Source organism: Scyliorhinus canicula, chromosome 9, assembly GCF_902713615.1.
Source record: "Scyliorhinus canicula chromosome 9, sScyCan1.1, whole genome shotgun sequence".
NCBI lineage: Eukaryota > Metazoa > Chordata > Chondrichthyes > Carcharhiniformes > Scyliorhinidae > Scyliorhinus > Scyliorhinus canicula.
The window spans coordinates 117697828-117710634 of NC_052154.1; the positions used below are offsets into that span (position 1 = coordinate 117697828).

At 49.7% G+C, this 12807-nt stretch overlaps 1 long non-coding RNA gene across 3 annotated transcripts in view; it reads right to left on the reverse strand.

The window, feature by feature from the left end:
• Nucleotides 1-4064: 4064 nt before the first annotated feature.
• Nucleotides 4065-12807, reverse strand: part of LOC119971633 — a 34926-nt gene continuing 26183 nt past the window's right edge. For 2 of the 3 annotated variants that reach the window (XR_005461881.1, XR_005461880.1), the window contains exon 3: nt 4065-4284. This is a non-coding gene — a long non-coding RNA (uncharacterized LOC119971633). The remainder of the gene's footprint in view (nt 4285-12807) is intronic. The other variant, XR_005461882.1, reaches the window with a different exon arrangement.

Here is a 12807-nt window from a genome sequence, read left to right on the forward strand (position 1 = left end):
CTACATTGGTCCTTCATGCGGAGGTGGGTCTCCAGTAGAACGACAACCTCCGCCTTTAAATTCCTTGAGGTGTGCAAAGACCCGAGATCTTTTCACCGGTCCATTGAGCCCTCATACATTCCATGTTATAAGCCTTGGGGGGGCATGTGCCTCTATTCCCCTCTACCATCTGCCATCCTCCCCTTTCAGCTCTACCCCCACCATTGATTTCATCCTGTACCTGGCCCAATCAAGATGGCCCCCTTCTCCACCCTTGGCCATGCTTTATCTCCAAACATGGCACGTCGCATCCTCCCCCCCCCCCCCAAACCCCTGCTCCCCCACCCCACGGCCACCTCTGTCAGCCTTATCCACCATCTCATTTCCTTTCACCAGCATTACCTGCCAGTGTGGCACTTCTTTCCCAAAGGATCCTCCTACTAAACACCACACCCTCAGCTCTTTGTTCTACGAAGGAGGCCCCCACTGACCTCCCCCTCCCCCACCCTCACCTCTCTGTTCTGCGAAGAAGGCTACCCAGGGACGTCCTCCTCCCCCACCCAAACACAGATTAATCTCAAACCACAGGTCACCTCACCCAAAGACAAACATAAAGAAAGACGCAGCCACAGGTAGCGGGGGGGGGGGGGGGGGGGGGGGGGGCATCATCCCTTACAAACTTTTCACCCCTGCTACCCATTGTCAACTCAACAGAAGAAAGAAAACCCTCCACCTCGGAAGGAAAGGAAAAATTCTCCCCCTCCCTCCAACCCCCACTCTACCCGTATCCTCCATTATTCCAGAGTGCCAGCACCTCCGCCTCACAAAAATGTTCAGTTCTTCTCCCAGTTTATGTTCCTGTCTCAAAATAATATTCCCTGCTTCCATAGTTCCACAGGGTAGAGCACCCCAAACATGATCTGCCACCATCGATATAACACCGCCTTGGCCCTGCTGAACCCACAAGCTGTTTTGCCAGCTCCGCTCCAATGTTCTGGTATATTTGGACCTTGTTCCCCTCCCATTCACTTCTCCCTAGCTCACTGCAGGATCTTTTCTTTCTCCACAAACCTGTGGAGCCTCACGCTCACCACCTAGGCTTCTACCTCAGAGACCGGTGCAGTCTGTCCACCTCAGTGGCCTTATCCAGCACTCCCTCGACCACCAGCCCTGCCAGCATCCATGAAATGCCCCTCGTGGCACTCGCACCTTCCACCCCTTCAGGCAGGCCAACTATTTGCAGATTCTGCCTTCTCAACCTGTCTTCCTGCTCCTCCACCTTTGCTCTCAATGTCTTGCAAAGGTCTCCTGAGAGCTCCATCTCCACCTCCAGTGCCATCACTCTATTTCTGTGTTCAGAGATCACCCTCTCAATCTCTCAGATCTGCAACCTCTACGCCTCCTGACATTTCTCCATCCTCTCCATCGCCCTTCAAGGGTGCCACAGCCCCTTCAATGGCCTTCGAGCGATTCTCCTGCATTTCCTTCCTCTGCTGGCAGAACTCTTCCTTGATGAAGGCCATCAACCATTCCATCTGGGGCTTTGCTACTTTCACTGGCCCTTCCCCCTCCATCATCTTTCCAATAGCGGCTGAGCCACAAGTTTCTTCCAACTCCTTGGCCAAGTCCTTCTGCCAGGTTTGGTAACCACCAGACATGCCACTCACGGGGGGAACTTCTCCTCCGACCTTCAGTACTCTTTTCCGGCAAAGTTACACCCGTTTTTCAGGTAAAAAGAGCCCTTTTCTACACCTTCAAGCAGGAGCTGCCCTGTCTGTGACCACTCACACCACGGCTGCCACCGGAAGTCGAGTTGGTGAGAGTCACGTTTGGGCCATCCATTTTTTAATGAAATCCATGTTGGGGTCGTAAATATTCCCAACCACCACCGGTGCCCCTTCCGAGATACCGTTAACCAATACGTACCGTCCCTCCGGGTTTGTCACCGTCTTTGTCACTGTAAAGTCTGTCCTTTTGCTAAACAGAATGGCCAACCCCCTCACCTTCGTACCAAAGCACTCTTGGTACATCTGACCAAGGAACATGCGGCTGGGGACCGGAGAATCCCATCCCTTCTTTCTTGGGTGTCCTGGATCATTATAGAGGGGAACCGCCAGCTGATGCTTCCCCCTATCTCTGCTGCCCTTATCCTTCCACTGGCCATGGGTTTGGAAGGTTTTGCCTAATCTACATTGGTGAGTCCCTGAAGTGTAGGTAAAGTTAAAAGGTTAAGTCGCCATAGTCCCAGATGACTGTAGGCTGCTTTTCCCTTTGAGGAGTGGTGGGGGGGAGGGGGGGGGGGGCTTCATGAATAACCTCAGCTGGTACGGGAATTGAACCCGCTCTGCTGGCCTTGCTCTGTATCACAAAACAGCTGTCTAGCCAACTGAGCTAAACCAGCTGTTGAGACAGGACATACCCAGGAATGGTGATGCTGGTGTCTGGGAAATTGTCTGTAAGGTATGATTCTGTGAGAATGACTATGTCAGGCTGTTGCTCAACTAGTCTGAGACAGCTCTCCCAACGTTTGCACAAGCCCCAAGATGTTAGTGAGGAGGAATTTGTAGGGTTGACAGGGCTGGGCTTGGCTTTGCAGTTTCTAGTGCCTGGGTCAATGCTGGTGGTCCGTCCCGTTTCATTCCTTTTTTTGAATACAACTGAGCTCGGACTCGAAATGTTAGCTTTTTTCTCTCCCTACAGATGCTGCCAGACTTGCTGAGATTTTCCAGCATTTTCCCTTTCGTTTCATTTTCCCTTTCGTTTCAGATTCCAGCATCTGCAGTAATTTGCTTTTATTAAGAGTCAACCACGTTGCTGTGGGTCTTGAGTCACACGTATGCCAGACCACAGAAGGATTTTAATTCCAGATTTTTTTATTGAATTCAAATTCCACCATCTGCCCTGGTGGGATTTTGAACTCAGGTCTCCAGAGCTTTACCCTGGGACAATACCACTATGCCACTGCCTCCCCTTGATGTGTCAAGTTGTCTTCTTCTGTGCTGTAATGACTACACGACTTGCCAGCTATTCAAGAGGAAAAAGTTCTCCCCTACTTGCTTCGTTAAAATATCCATAGTTGTGTCCAAGAACCGAATCACTCGACTGCTCCATTCCCATCAGATTTTGTTTTGAATCTCCTGACACGTGTTCCTGCCACTGCTGCTTAAACAATTAAATGTCCCTTTAACGTTCTGCAACCCTTAAAGATCTGCAACAACACCTGAGTTACACCCATTCCCACCCCTAACGCTCCCACCGAGTGGGTTCCCTACCTTAAACAGGTGGTGCACCTCCAGTTTACTCGCAAAATAGAAATGGGGATGAACCCAGAAGGCTGCCAAGGTTCACTTTTCAGTCAGGCAGAAATATGTGAAACTTGCTCCAAGCACTTCACACGGCTTTTACAACTGAAGACTAAAGTCAGCTCCTCAGCTGCCTGGTTTCTCTTGCCTTCCATCTCTATTTTCAGGCTCTCCTGTCTTCGTATATCTGGTCTGAGACATAAACATATCTTACTTTTCCAAAGCCGGCAGACCTGCTCTGTTTTTTTCTCGCATTTCCCTCTTTTTATTTCAGATTTTTAGTATTTGTGGGTTCTTTGTAATCTCTCAACACAAGAATACGTTTGACACAAAAGCATATTGATCTTCACGTGCTAATTGCCAGTAGTTTACTGCATATAATGTACCGATTTTAAAAACCTGCAGAACTGATAGCATTTAATGTCATGATTCTGTAATTAAGGCTATGCTTTGAAAATCAGTTTTATATAACCGTAATATATGGAAAGCCGTTCACTCCATTGTACTGTCATACAATGAGAATGAATAGGAAGATTTCGTTCATTGAAATTCTATAAAATGGGTATGAATAGAGAGAGGTCCATTCCATTGGAATTCTATGCAATGCAAGTGAATGGAAAAAGAATGGGCATTCATATTCTGTGCAATGGAATAAATTGGGAAAAGTTGCAATTGGTTATCTTTGCATTAGCTGAATGTCATTCAAAAGTAAAGTACCAAATATTTCAATAGGCATGTAAACAATTAGAATTGCATTTTATGGAAATAATCTCAATATGCAAGTTCATCAAAAAGAATATTTTTTATTCTGCTTCTTTGTCTAATAAGAAATTGGCCTTTTTTCAAAATGCTTTAAAAAATGGCCCTATTGAAATTAATTGCAAGCTTATTTGCTGGTGTTGACTATCATCTGGAGATCGACATGTCGAGTATCAGGTCGTCATGGTTAGTCTGCTTACATGGTGATTTCTGCTCTTTATCCTTGTGCCTGGTTTGTTCCTAACTTGGGGCAAGAGGAAGAGACATATCAGAGTAGTCTTTCAAATTTTAGTCCTGAAATAGATCTCCAGTGGGAAAACTTGAACAGTATCAACAAAGATAGTGAACACTGGAAAGAATACATCTAATGATTAGCTTCCTTCACATCTTCCTTTATTCAGCATTGAGACACTTAAAGCAAATTGCTCTCTAGAACTTTGCAGTCTTGGACAACTTCAGCGATAATTAGTAAAGAAATAGAATGAATAAAATAGAAATCAAAGAAATCTTTGTCTCTGATTCTCTTCTAATCATTATAAAAGTATTAAACTTACTACATTATTGGAAAATTACTTTATTTTAGCATACATTATTTTCCCATATCACAGCATTGGGTGCACTTCAAAAGCATTTCCAAGGTTAGGGGAGGTGTTGGCGATGTGGTACTGTCACTGCACATGGAATCCGGAGGGCAGGGTTATGCTCGGGACACCGGGATCAAATGGCAGATGGTGGAGTTTAACTTCAATCAAACATCTAAATGAATACAATGAAACCATTTGTCGATTTTCGTAAAAAAGATCCATCTAGTTCACGAATGGTCTTTAGGGAATGAAACTTGCCACTCTTACATCATCTGGCCTACAGGTGGCCCACAGCCCCACAGCAATGTGACTTTTGAATGGCCTCAGTTGTATCCAGCTACCACAAAGGGGTAAAAACGCAGACAGATCAGACCACCCAGCGTCGATCTAGGTACAGGAAGCAGCAACTGCAAATTCAATCCTGCAAAGTCCTCCAAATATCTGGGGGCTTGAGCTAAAATTGGGACAGCCTGATGTAGTCATACTCCTGGAATCATACCTTACAGATAATGCCCCACCATCACCAGTCCTAGGTATGTCTAACCCCTCTAAAAGAGACAATGACAGTGGTATACAGTCAGGAGGGAGTTCCCCTGTGAGTCCTCAACATGTTTCACCCCCCCCCCCTCAGCTGATGAATCATACTTCTCCATGTTGAACATTACTTGGAGGAAGCACGGAGGGTGTCAAGGATGCAGAATGTACCCAATGTAGGGAACTTCAATGTCCATCACCAAGAGTGGTCTGTAGTACCACCACAGACCAAGCTGGCTGGACTGGGTCTGCAGCAGGTGGTGAGGGAACCAACAGGAGCTGCAGAGGTGAGAGTGACTTCCCTTGACATCAAGGCAGTATTTGACAGTGTATGGCACCAAGGAGCCCTAGCTAAACTGGATTCAATGGTAATCAAAATGGATATCAGGGGAAGCCCCTCCACTGGTTGGAATCTTGAGGGAGCCAGTGGTATTGTTGCTGGACTAGTAATCCAGAAACCCAGGATAATGATCTGGGGACTCAAGTTTGAATCCTGCCATGGCAGGTGGTGAAATTCAAATTCAATAAATACTGGAATTAAAAGTCTAAAGATGACCATGAAACCATTGTTGATTATCATAAAAACCCATCTGGTTCACCCATGTCCTTTAGGGAAGGAAATCTGTTATCCTTATCTGGTCTGGCCTACATGTGATTCAGCAATGTGGTTGACTCTTCAGGGATGGGCAATAAATGCTGGCCAGACGGTGACGTCCACATCCCATGGACAAATAAACAAAAACAGTCCGCACTGAATCCCAGTGGATCCCATTCCTCTACTCTATCCCCATAGCCTGGCAAGTTTATATCCAGATGAGCTGGGTGATGCATTGTACAAAGAGTCCTAGAGCATGTCAATACCAGTGATGAGTACGCTATGACCTGACTGCACTGCATTTTGAAATTCAATAATTGCAGCAGGTATGCAAAGGTATGAAATACTTTCACATCTCTCATTCTTTTCAGTGAGCAGGTCAGGATGCCTTTGCTCTCTGCTGCCCTTCAAAACTCATCCCATCTCTTTCCTGAGTTTAATGCTTCTTCCTACCATTGTACACACTAAGCTTATCAGTCAGATTGATGCTGGTAACTTGCAGCTCCTTTGCAATTTATTTATTGTCTTCTTGCTGGAGGGATTTGCTCATAATGAATAGCAATGAATCTCCTTGCCCAAATTCAGGATGCTTGACCCTTCTGAAAATGCTGTTTTTGAAACCTGGGAATGAAACAATACCCTTGAAATAGGGAAGGCAAAGTTGGGGGCCTAGAACCACATCAGGGTTTGTGAACTAAGTTCCCATCTACTCTCTTCATGCCTCTCTCGTTCGCTCAAGGCATGGCTCATTAGCTCAGGAGTGTGCAATCTTTGTCAAGCCAGCAAAATGATCTGACATATCAATTCCCATTCCAGCTGGAACTTAATCTTTGCCCCGTGTGGTAGTCACCACTGTTGTATTATATTGTGTATATTGGTATTACGGTAAGGCCCCTGTACTACAGGTATGGGGGTAGATCCCTGCCTGCTGGCTCCGCCCAGTAGGCGGAGTATAAATGTGTGTGCTCTCCGAACAGCAGCCATTTCGCCAGCTGCTGTAAGAGGCCACACATCTCAGTGTAATAAAGCCTCGATCACATTCTACACTCGTCTCGTCATAATTGATAGTGCATCAATTTATTACACAGAGATTTTTCAGAGATGGACCTCCACATCAAGCCGGATCGCCTTCAGCTGCATCCTCAAGCAGACAACACCAAAAAGGACTTTGCACATTGGCTAGCTTGCTTTGAAGCATACGTCGGGTCTGCGCCAGACCCAATCCCAGAAGCACAGAAGCTCCAGATTCTGTACATGTGGCTGAGCTCCAACGTCTTCCCCATCGTCCAGGACGCGCCTACCTATGCAGAGGCCATGGCGCTACAGAAGGAGAATTACGCTCAGCAGACCAACAAGATCTACGGCAGGCACCTTCTGTCCACGCGGCACCAACTTCCCGGTGAGTCTGTGGATGATTTCTGGCGTGCCCTGCTCGCCCTAGTGAGAGACTGTGACTGCCAGGCCATTTCGGCCACTGAACATTCGAACCTGCTGATGAGAGACGCTTTCGTTACGGGCATAGGGTCTGACCACATCCGCCAGCGCCTCTTAGAAGGGGCCACGCTTGACCTCACGGCGACCAAGAAATTAGCGCTCTCGCTCATGGTCGCCTCACGCAATGTACAAGCTTATGCCCCTGACCGCACAGCCCACCCCTTCTGTGCATAATGGGGCCCGCCAGCGGCCACCCCATCGTGGACCCCATCAGCGACCGCCCCCCGGCCAACCCCACGCCTGCACCGCGTGGCAGCCAACCAACCCCTGGGGACCCAAGTGCTACTTCTGCGAGGCCTGTGGCAAGAAGGGACATTTCGCTGCAGTATGCCAGGCCCACTCAATCGCCGCTATTGTCCCTGCACCCCCCACATGCGGCCAGTTGGCGCCACCATCTTCCTCTCCTCAGACCACACTCGGCCCATGGGCGCCGCCGTCTTGCTCCACCCACGACACGTGCAGCCCGTGGGTGCTGCCATCTTGCCTGCCCCAGGACACGTGGGGCCCGTGGGCGCCGCCATCTTACCCATCTCAGGACCCCTGCCCGTCGGGCACCTCATCGGGCCGCTCGTCGCCTGAAACCGCCGACGACCAACTACATCTCGCCTCGGTCACGATCGACCAGTCTCAACCGCACAACCACGCCACCGCGTTGACAAAGGTGAAGGTCGACAGGCACGAGATATCTTGCCTTCTGGACTCCGGGAGCACTGAGAGCTTCATCCACCCGATACAGTAAAGCGCTGCTCCCTCACGGTACACCCCGCGAACCAAGGAATCTCCTTGGCCTCCGGATTCCACTCCGTGGTGATCCGGGGGTACTGCATCGCCATCCTGGGCATAGAGTTCAGCGGCTTCCGGCTCTACATCCTCCCCAACCTCTGCACTGCCTTGCTACTCGGCCTGGACTTCCAGTGCAACCTCCAGAGCCTAACCCTGAAATCTGGTGGGCCCCTACCACCCCTTACTCTTTGCGGCCTCACGACCCTTAAGGTCGACCTGTCTTCTCTGTTTGCAAACCTCACCCCGGATTGTAAACCCGTCGCCACCAGGAGCAGATGGTACAGTGCCCAGGTCAGGACCTTCATCAGGTCTGAGGTCCAGCGGCTGCTGTGGGAAGGTATTATCGAGGCCAGCAACAGCCCCTGGAGAGCCAAAGCGGAAGTGGTGAAAACCGGGGAGAAAAACAGGATGGTTGTTGACTACAGTCAGACCATCAATTGGTACACGCAGCTCGACGCGTACCCCCTCCCACGCCTATCTGATATGGTCAATTAGATTGCACAGTACCGGGCCTTCTCGACAGTTGACCTGAAATCTGCCTACCACCAGCTCCCCATCCATGAGGCGGACCGGCCATACACTGTGTTTGAAGCAGACGGCTGCTTTTACCATTTCCTTAGGGTTCCCTTCGGCATCACCATGCGGCCTCGGTCTTCCAACGGGAGATGGACCGAATGGTTGACCGGTACAGGCTGCGGGCCACTTTCTCGTACCTGGACAACGTCACCATCTGCGGCCACAACCAGCAGGACCACGACGCTAACCTTTCCAAATTTCTCCACACCGCCACACTCGTCAACCTAACTTACAACAGGTATGTGTTCAGCACGAACCGATTAGCCATCCTTGGCTATGTGGTTCAGAACGGGCTTCTCAGGCACGACCCCGATCGCATGCGCCCCCTCATGGAACTCCCCCTTCCCCACTGTCCCAAGGCCCTCAAACGATGCCTGGTGTTCTTTTCGTATAACGCCCAGTGGGTCCCAAACTATGCGGACAAGCCCGCCCACTCATTCACTCCACCGTTTTCCCACTAACGACCGCGGCTCACCAAGCCTTCAACCATATCAAGGCCGACATTGCCAAGGTCGCGATGCACGCGGTCAACGAGACGCTCCCCTTCCAAGTCGAGTGGGATGCATCAGATGTTGCTCTGACCGCCACCCTCAACCAGGCAGGCAGGCCCGTGGCATTCTTTTCCCGCACCCTCAATGCCTCCGAAATCCGGCACTCATTGGAGGCATTACCTGGCCGGCAGGAGATTCACTCTCCTCAGTTGCCTTCATGTTTAACAACACACAGCAGGGTAAGATCAAAAATGATAAAATCTTGAGGTGGAGGATCGAGCTCTCCACCTACAATTACGAGATTTTGTATCGTCCCGGTAAGCTCAACGAGCCCCCCAATGCCCTGTCCCGAGGTACATGTGCCAGCACACAAGTGGACCGACTCAGGACCCTGCACGACGATCTCTATCACCCAGGAGTCACTCGCTTTTACCACTTCATTAAGGCCCGCAATCTGCACTACTCCATCGAGGAAGTCAGGGCTATCACCAGAGACCGGCAGGTCTGCGAGGAGTGTAAACCGCACTTCTACCGGCCAGACTGTGCGAGCCTGGTGAAGGCCTCCCGCCCCTTTGAACGCCTCAGCATGGACTTCAAAGGGCCCCTCCCCTCCACCGACCGCAACACATACTTTCTTAATGTGGTCGACGAGTACTCCCGATTCCCCTTCGTCGCCCCATGCCCCGATATGATGTCTACCACCGTCATCAAAGCCCTCAACACCATCTTCACTCTGTTTGGTTTCCCCACCTACATCCACAGCGACCGAGGATCCTCATTTATGAGCGATGAGCTGCGCCAGTACCTGCTCAACAGGGGCATTGCCTTGAGCAGGACGACCAGCTACAACCCCAGGGGAAATGGGCAGGTGGAGCAGGAGAATGGGACGGTCTGGAAGGCCTTCCAGCTGGCCCTGGGGTCCAGAAATCTTCCGGCCTCCCACTAGCAGGAGGTCCTCCCCGACGCACTTCACTCCATTCAGTCGCTCCTGTGCACCGCGACTAACGAAACCCCACATGAACGTCTCTTTGCCTTCCCCAAGAAGTCCACCTCCGGGGTTTTGCTCCCAACATGGCTGGAAGCTCCAGGACCCATTCTCCTCCGCAAGCACGTGTGACTCCACAAGGCGGACCCGTTGGTTGAGAGGGTACAGCTACTCCACCCAAACCCGCAGTACGCCTACGCAGCGTATCCCGACGGCCGCCTAGGCACTGTCTCCCTCAGGGACCTGGCATCAGCTGGGCCCCCACACTCCCCCCCTCTGCCTCGGCGCCACCCTCCCTCCCCCCAGTGCACCCCACAGCAGCCCCTGCTCCAGGGCAATCCGTCCTCCCCTTGCTCCCACCCAGGGATGAAGAGGCTTTCGACACACTCCCGGAGTCACCGAAGACCAAGCCGACGCCTGAGTCGCCACCAGCACTGCGGCGCTCTCAACGACAGATCAAGGTGCCCGATTGTCTAAATTTGTAACCTTCTCTGTAATATTAAAACCAATCTGTATGTATATAGTTTTCCACCACCCCCTCTGGACTCATTTTTAACTGGGGGTGAATGTGATGGTCACCACTGTTGTATTATATTGTATATATTGGTATTACGGTAAGGCCCCTGTACTACAGGTACGGGGGTAGATTCCTGCCTGCTGGCTCCGCCCAGTAGGCGGAGTATAAATGTGTGTGCTCTCCGAACAGCAGCTATTTCGCCAGCTGCTGTAGGAGACCACACATCTCTGTGTAATAAAGCCTCGATTACATTCTACTCTCGTCTCGTTGTAATTGATCGTGCATCACCCCGTTTCTATTTTTCTAAGTCAGACTGATTACTCTAATTTGAGGGCCCAGGCATGGGTGAGGAAAGCCCTGAACAAAATGCACAATTAATTGACATTAGATAGTAAGCATTCAGAAAAATGCAGACTTTATGGCTTAGTCAATGACTCAGAGGAGAGTGTACTGGATGATTCACAGAGTACACATAAGGAATACTGAGGATTAGTGGCAATAAAGCAAAGAAATAGGTTACCTGGAGGGCCAGTTGTGACCTCCTGCTCTGCTGGAAGAGAGGACTTAATAATCCCTCTACCCACCCTACATAGCTCTTTATATCCCCCAAATCCCCCTGGTCCTTTATAGCCCCATGCCGACTTACTGCCAATTCATACCAACCCATGTCTCGCAGCCCCACTCTTTGCCCTTACACACTCCGTGCAACTCACCTAGTGTACTTTGGTAGTTCCTTAAAGTTCTTTGACAGTTGCAGTGATTCTATGCACCTCTTATGCACAATCATGTTCAATTTTAACAACTCCAGAGGGTGCCTTACGTCTCCCAAAGATGATCTGCGATCACAGCCAAAGGTGTACCTTACCTCTCCAAATGGGTACTCGGGCTGACCAAACAAATCCACCAAGTTGGCACCAGCTGTTTACTGGTCTAATCTGCACACTCCGGGTTTCACATTACTGGCCAACCAATATTCCACTACAGTTGTGGAAGCTGGTGATTTAAGTGGTCAGCTGCTTCCATAACCCGTGCACACCTGAACGGTTGCCCAATTCCAGTCCTGCCCTTGTGAAAATGGAACATGCCATGTTCGGGGTTATTTCCTTTTTCTTAGCTGGCCATTTCCAGGAATTTTGCTCTTTCCTGGTGAAAATCTGGGCCCCAGTTTAACAGAAGCTGCCTGTCAATGGCAGCTATCTGTAAACCAATTATAAGTGGCTGCCGAAATACGTGTTAATTGCTGAAGCAGGAAGTTCCAGTTGAAACTTGGATGTTTGTCACCGGCCCTCCATAAAAGCAGACTTTGCAACTGCACAGATTGGAGGTGACTTGGATTGAATGTGACAAGTGTTAACTTGGGAATTTGGTGCAGGGGAGGTAGGTGTTGTTTTTTATACGTTTATTTCCAGTCTTCAGTAGTTGGTGAGTGTTCAAAGACACTAATTATGTGAACAGATAGGTGATAGATTGGTGAGTTTCAAGATTTTATCCCTCTAAATGGGCGGTCGTTGAAACTGGAACTAGGCAGATATTGTATTTCTTATGGACAAGAGGGGGATTACATAGAATTTACAGTGCAGAAGGAGGCCATTCGGCCCATCGAGTCTGCACCGGCTCTTGGAAAGAGCACCCTAGCCAAGCCCACACCCCCACCCTATCCCCATAACCCAGTAACCCCACCCAACACTAAGGGCAATTTTGGACACTAAGGGCAATTTATCATGTCCAATCCACCTAACCTGCACATCTTTGGACTGTGGGAGGAAACCGAAGCACCCAGAGGAAACCCACACACACACGGGGAGGATGTGCAGACTCCGCACAGACAGTGACCCAAGCCGGAATCGAACCTGGGACCCTGGAGCTGTGAAGTGATTGTGCTATCCACAATGCTACCGTGCTGCCCCAATTAATTTAAACAGCACTGATGTCTTCCCTTACCACCATTCTGTAAACAGAAAGGCACTTAAAAAAAATTTTTGATTTCCCCTTCATAAGTGATGGCATATTCTTCCCAATCCCTTCATGTTGGCGTGATCAAATCTTCTGTGATTAACGCCACAGCAAACTCGAAATAAGGTGAAATAAGAAGTCAGAACACTTTCCGCTCTTTCTGCTGGAGCATCTGAACTTCTGTACCAGTGCCAACGACAAGACAAATTCATCTCTTTGTGCTTCACTCATTGTGGAGGTTAGCAATACCGAAAA